Genomic DNA, 7,160 nt, shown 5'->3' with positions numbered 1-7,160 from the left:
AATCGGGTCCAGTGGATTTGCAGACGAAGGCGGAGAGGAGCGGGGGATCCAGGAAGAGGAGGAGGATGTGCCGTACGACGAGGAAAGGCGAGATGAGGGAGCTACAGCGAGGCCAGTATGCGGATGGGCGGAAGGGCCGACAGCGGCGGCAGACTTTCGGGAGCCGCGCAGAATGACCACAGGAGTGGGGCGCGGCGTGTTCCAAGGAGCCGCCCGAGGAAACCTGATGCAACCCTTCCCCATGCCTCCCAGACAGCATCAACGGGCCGCAGAATGGATGCCGAGAAGGGAAGATCTCAAACTGGAATACGGAGGGGAATCAGATGAACTGAACTTTTTTCTAATTAGCATCAGAGGATACATGGAAGACAACGCACACACATTCCCCTCCGAAGCAAGCAGGGTTCGAGCCATCGGCAACACACTAAAGCGAGGAGCAGCCAGCTGGTACGTGCAACTCCATGCCAGACACGACCCATGTCTGAGGTCAGTGCCCCGCTTCCTCGCCGCACTGGAAAACCGGTTCAGAGACCGGCTAGAGCAATTGAGGGCTCGAGACCAGCTGAAAGGAATAAAGCAGAGGGACAAAACAGTGCCCGAGTACGCAGAGGAATTCCTCCACCTCGCGGAAAGGGTACCAGAGTGGTCTGAAGTGACCAAAGTGGAGTTATTTAAAGAGGGACTACGCCCCGAGATTTTCAGCTGGGCAGCGCACAGAGATGACCCCGAAACGCTCCAGGGATGGATTCAACTAGCGGGGCGCGTCGAATCCACCCTGGCCCAAGTAAAGCGCTTCAGAAGCAGCAGCGGCCAGCAAAGACCGGTGGCGAGAGGTCGAGGAGAAACGAGGAAGCAGGAAAGACCCGGAGGGAGGCCGGGGATTCCCTCCAGAGGAGACTACAACAAACCTAAACCGGAATGCTTTGTATGTGGGAAGACGGGCCATCGAGCAGCAGAATGCTGGGCCCGGAAGGGGGAGCCGCCAAAACCCCCAAAGCCCAAGCCAGCAACCGGGAGGCGCGCGGAAGAGGAGGTGCAGGCCCCAGAATCTTCAGAAAAATTGGTGAGTCGGGACAAACGCATGATAGTAGTGCCAATCTGCCTCTCGGGACTAGAGAATCAGGCCACCTGCAAGGCATTTGTGGATTGTGGTTGTTCTAGAAATATTATAACTCCGGAATTAGCAGGAGCGCTGAAATGCCAGCAGATGGTGCTTGACTCCCCAATTGCATTTTCGCAGCTAGACGGATCAGTCGCTGCTGGGGAAGTATCTACAAAGGAAATACGGGAGGTCCCATGTAAAATAGGCAAATGGGAAGGAAGAATATCCTTTGTAATAGCCCCTATTGCCACATACCACGTAATATTAGGGAAACCATGGCTCGAACAGGCAAATCCTGAAGTAGATTGGAGAGGAAAGAGCTTAGCATTCAAAGAACAGCAGACGCAATGGGAGATAAGCAAAATTGCAGAAGAGGAGGACGAGGAAGATGAAGCAGGTGAGATAAACCCACAGCTATTGCCACCTGAATACAGAGACTTTGTGGATGTTTTCAATCAGAAAGAGGCCAGTAAATTGCCTCCCAAAAGGAATATAGAAGTAGAAATTGAAATAACCCCAGGAGCAGACTTACCAAAACCAAAAGTGTATCCCATGTCTGTGCAGGAGAAGGAGGAATTGAGGAAATATATTGATAAAAACCTGGCGCGAGGCTTCATTAAGCCATCCAACTCTCCTCTCGGGGCCCCAGTGTTATTTAGGAGGAAGAAAGACAACTCCCTACGATTGTGCATTGATTATCGAAATTTAAACGCAATTACTAAGGACAATAAATACCCTATGCCCTTAGTAAAGGATTTAATTACCGTATTGAAGAAAGGGAGCATATTTACTAAACTTGATTTAATTGAAGCGTATCATAAATTAAGAATAAAACCGGAGGATACTTGGAAAACTGCATTTTCCTGCGCATTCGGCCATTTTGAATATAAAATTTTGCCTTTCGGTTTAAAAAACGGAGGCGGTTGCTTTATGCAGCTTATAAATGAAATACTACACCCATTGTTGTACAGAGGGGTATTCATATTCCTTGATGATATCTTGATCGTGAGTGAAGATAAGGAAAAACACGTAAAATTGGTCCGGGAAGTTTTGCAGAGACTAAGGGAAGCAAAGCTGTACGCAAAACTGTCCAAATGTGAATTTAATAAAACTCAAATTGACTTTCTGGGGTATCGGATATCTCCAGAAGGGTTAGCTATGGATCCAGCTAAAGTATCAGATGTGAAAGAATGGGGAGTGCCTCAAACAAGGAGGCAATTGCAATCATTCCTGGGGTTTGCAAATTTTTACAGACCCTTCATAAAAGGCTTCGCGCAAATAACCGCACCCCTTACTGAACTTTTAAAAACAAAAGGGAAAGGGGAGACAGCAAAAGTAAAAGCTCCTGGCGCCAGACTAAGTTGGACGCCAGAATGCCAAAAGGCATTCGAAACCCTAAAAGAATGCTTCACAGAAGGACCCATCCTAAAACACCCCGATATCAGGAGTCCTTTCATAATCCATTGCGATGCCTCAGACTGTGCATACGGAGCAGTACTATTGCAAAAAGATCAAAATGGGAACTTAAAACCCTGTGGATATTTGTCCCGGAAGTTCAGCGAAACTGAAAAATGTTGGCCGATATGGGAAAAAGAGGCACTAGCCATATTAAAGGCCTTAGAATGCTGGCGGCACTTTCTCGAAGGAAGCGGAATCCCATTTGAAATTTGGTCTGACCATAAGAACCTCCAGTATTTAAAGTCTCCTCGAAAACTGTCCCCCAAACAGATTAGATGGGCACAATACTTCAGCAGGTTCGATTTCCAATTAAAGTTCTTTCAAGGGAAGCAGAATGTCTTGGCAGATGCCCTTTCACGCATGCCTCAACACGAAGGAATAACCACAGCAAAAGAGGGAACAATATTCTCTGATAAACAATGGGGCTTAGCTGTCAGGACAAGAGCACAAACCCAAAAAGAGAACACTGCTATGGTTGAACTCGGCGGGGAAGATAATTGGGGAAACGAACTGAAACAGTCTTATGAAGGAGACCAATGGATCGCATCCAATGCGGAACAGGGGGAGCAGAAGGGGGGATTTTGGTTTGTGAACAAGAAACTGTATATCCCAGCAACATTAAGGATCAAGATTTTGCATCGTTTTCACAATAACCAGAGTGCTGGTCATACAGGAATTACAAAAACAACAAAAGCAATAGCAAAACATTGCTGGTGGCCAGGGATGAGGAAGGACATAAAGAACCATGTGGTTCAATGTGATGATTGTGCCAGAAATAAATCGAGAGGAGGGAAACCAATGGGATTATTACAAACAGTAGCAGAACCTACCAGACCTTGGGAATGTGTAGCTATGGACTTTGTGGGGGAACTACCGGTTAGCAAAGGACATCGTTATATTTGGACAGTATTAGACCTGTTTTCTAAACAGGCCCACTTTATAGCACTGCCAAAACTACCATCAGCCGAGAAACTAGCTGAATTGTACATAAACCACATTTACAAACTGCATGGATGTCCCAGTAGAGTAGTCAGTGACAGAGGAGTACAATTCACAGCAAAATTTTGGGAAAAATTCTTGGAAATGCTAGGAGCAGAAAGGAGTTTAAGTTCTGCTTTTCACCCCATGACAAATGGGGCGGTAGAACGTACTCAGCAGACACTTGGGCAGTTCCTTCGAATGTACTCTAACATGAGACAAAATGACTGGTCTCGGTGGTTGGCTTTTGCAGAACTAGCTTTTAATTCGACTATACATTCAGCAACAAATAAAACCCCCTTTGAAGTAGTTTACGGGTATGAAATACAGCCTCTGCCCCAGCTGCCAAGATGGACAGAGAATGAGGGAACAGAGGCGGGGAAATGGAAAACACAAATGATGGAATGCTGGAGTCAAGTGACTGCATCCTTAAAGGAAGCACATAAAAAGTATAAAGTGTTCGCAGATAGAAAGAGGGTGGAAGGTGATAAATTGGAGAAAGGAGATTTAGTGTGGTTAAGTACCCAAAACATCAAACTGGGGCTACCTTCGAAAAAATTAGGCCCTAAATATATTGGACCATTTAGAATACAGGGTGTTATCAACGAAGTGACTTTCCAGTTGGCATTGCCAAAAAGTTTAGGGAAAATACACCCTGTATTCCATCGTAGCTTACTGAAAAAATATATGGGTACTTTGGACAAAATGGACACATAGAATTATTGTTTTGTTTCAGGTTTGTGATGAAGGAAGAACCGAAGAGGAGGACGAAGAAAAGGAGGGCACCATGTCATGGAACCCAGTTACAGGGCTTTGGTAATTCAGCCCTGTAACTGGGAGTCATAACATAAACAATCCCAGAAGCACCTGGCAGAAGAAGATAGAATACGCCTGGGAACTTGGGACCGAAAGTATAAACAATTATAATTGGTTTAGTGTGTGAAAATGGTAGTAATGTGATATTGGAGGTGGGACTTGATGATGATATTTACGTGTGGTGTTACGTAGCATCAAAAGTTATAAAAATAGTTGTATGTAAACATTGAGTCATTCTTGACTTTTCCAAAGTCATGTGTTCTTCAATAAAGATTGGATTTGAGAGCAGTTATCTTTAATCTGCGTTCAGACTGATCCTTTGAAGTGAGCAGGACACTGACCTGAAGTTTGCCAGGTTCGAATCCAACCCGGGGAGAGCGTGGATGAGCTCCCTCTATCAGCTCCAGCTCCCTGCAGGGACATGAGAGAAGCCTCCCACAAGGATGGTAAAAACATCAAAAACACCCAGGCATCCCCTGGGCAATATCTTTGCAGATGGCCGGTTCTTTCACATCAGAAGCAACTTGCAGTTTCTCAAGTTGCTCCTGAACCGAAAAAAGCCTTTTAAACCTGTCTTAATTACTTGATGTGTTGAATGTGTTTTTGTGTGTTTAGATTATTTTTTATCATTTTAACTTAGTGATATTATTTTTACTAACATGCCATCCTGTGATCTTCTGATATAGAGTGGGACAGAAATATATTCATAGAAAAACAAATAAAAATAATTTTGTTTCTCCGTTTAGGCCATATTAGTATTATGGTTTACATTAGCAATGTATGCATGTCTAACAAGTAATAAGCCTTACTGAATTCAGTGGGTTGCTCCCAGGGAAATGTGCATAGATCTCAGCTTTGCTGAGGAAGTTGTGGTCTTCTACACATTGTTGAATGCTATTACCTGTCAGACCTTGCTAGCATAGCTAATGGCCATGGATGCTAGTAGCGGAAATCCAGCACTACCTAGAGGTTCTTGAGTTACAGCCTTAGTTAGAAGGGGAAATATTAATAAAATTTATGGTCTATACTGGAAAGGGAGGCATTTTTGAATCAGTATGCTAAGGCAAAATATCCCATTATAAAGGCCCTATGGTAAATTCAAGTTAATTGTTACTGCAATTTCAACAAGATTCCATACATCCTTTTTCATCTTGCTATAAGCACAGTTGCCTGAACTTTAGCTGGGCCTTGTCAGCTGTTTGTAGCAATTCCACCTTTAGCCTGCCGTCATTTTTCCATTTTAGCAGCCAAATAAACACTATAGTTCTTCATAGCAACCACAAAACTAAGATGTTATTTTCATTTGTGCTCCAATAGCAGCTGTCCAGAGCATGCCTAAAATTATCTGTTCTCATTATAAGTAGTTTTTAAAAAGGGAGGGGACGGCATTTCCTATTATCTGTGAACCATAGTTGTATGGAATATGCTCCAGACCAAGCTTTTTGCTCCCATATTGGAAAAAGGTTTTAAAACCATATAATAATGATTTTAGCAGGAAGAACATGAGCAAATGAGCAGATATTTCCATGGTTTTCTTTCTCTTTTTTCCTAATGCCTGGTTCACAGATTTAAATAAGCATATAGACATATACAGTAATAAAGGCGCAGCTGAACAAAATCAGTGCTATAGAACTATAATTATAGAAAATTAGGCATTACATTCTTTAATTATTTGCTACATGTTCTATAATATGGCACAGTGTGAGATATTGTAATGCAGGAATTGGAAACGGGTAGCTTTCCAGATGTCTGACTGCAGTTCCCATCACCCATCTCTTTTGGTTATGCAGATACGAGCTGATGGAAATTGTAACCCAACAATCTCTGGAGAGTGTGCATGGATATATCTCTACTTGAGGTTTTACCCCCTTTGTAGACCTTCTCTGGTAAATAAAGAACATCTCATTGCTACACCATAGGCACAGCTGTTTCAACTCGCAGACCTCTTGACAGGTGTTCAGCAATGTCACATACACAAAAATGAAACTCATATATTGCGTTTTATATAACTATCATAAATGTGCATTTCAGAAAAGAAATATATAACAGGTTCCAGCCTTGAGGCTAACTCATACAAAAATATCCAATTAACTACCCAGTTGACTCTAGTAGCCCTACAGTACTTAGCAACCATAGTGTGCTATTTTGATTCCCTGTCACATACTTTAATAGCATCAAAGTCAGTGGAATATGGAAAAAATGTATGTATTTCTGAAGTTTCTGTCCATTTCTGTTGAATACAGTAATAATTTCAGACTGGCTGAATGAATCTAACTTGATTTTGCTCCCCACACCCCCAGCCATTTCCTTTCCAATTAATGGTAAAACAGAAATATGACATTTTCCATGGCCATATTTGATTCACACGTTTAATTATATGTTGTAAGCTGTCTCCTGCGCCAGCATCTGTTTGCGCCATTCCTTTTCCTTTCCGGTTTTCTAATATGGTTCAAAACCTGTTATAGTTCCAATTAACACTTTTCTTCTCAAAAAACCTATTTAACACATGAATAGGTGATGCTAATAAAAAGTCTGCCATATGCTGGTGAAATTTTAAATTATGCTAGATACAGCAGTTCAAGGGCAGTGCAATTTACTTCATATACACCTAAAGCATTTTGTTGTGCGTGCATCTTAATTCAATTAGAGCGAAATTATCACATCCTGCCTTTTTGTTCCATGTGAGATATTTTCAATACATGGTTAGATGTTGCTTATGATGAAAATATTCAGCATTCTGTAGTGATGGCAGAAAATTATATTTATTTATCCCTATTGAGTCTCTTTGTGGAGATAGGGTGGTATG

The 7,160-nt window shown here is 42.7% G+C and overlaps 1 protein-coding gene and 1 long non-coding RNA gene across 9 annotated transcripts in view; both read right to left on the bottom strand.

Annotated features, from left to right (window-relative positions):
- pde4d (phosphodiesterase 4D) overlaps positions 1 to 7,160 on the bottom strand; it is an 830,388-nt gene that overhangs the window by 429,084 nt on the left and 394,144 nt on the right. The window lies entirely within an intron of this gene.
- Positions 1 to 7,160, bottom strand: part of LOC134297154 (uncharacterized) — a 54,565-nt gene that overhangs the window by 21,217 nt on the left and 26,188 nt on the right. The window contains exon 1 of the long non-coding RNA XR_010003927.1: positions 4,696 to 7,160. This exon is cut by the window's right edge and continues 26,188 nt beyond it. This is a non-coding gene — a long non-coding RNA (uncharacterized LOC134297154). The remainder of the gene's footprint in view (positions 1 to 4,695) is intronic.

Source organism: Anolis carolinensis, chromosome 2 (assembly GCF_035594765.1).
Source record: "Anolis carolinensis isolate JA03-04 chromosome 2, rAnoCar3.1.pri, whole genome shotgun sequence".
NCBI lineage: Eukaryota > Metazoa > Chordata > Lepidosauria > Squamata > Dactyloidae > Anolis > Anolis carolinensis.
This window is presented reverse-complemented; position numbering and strand designations above follow the sequence as displayed.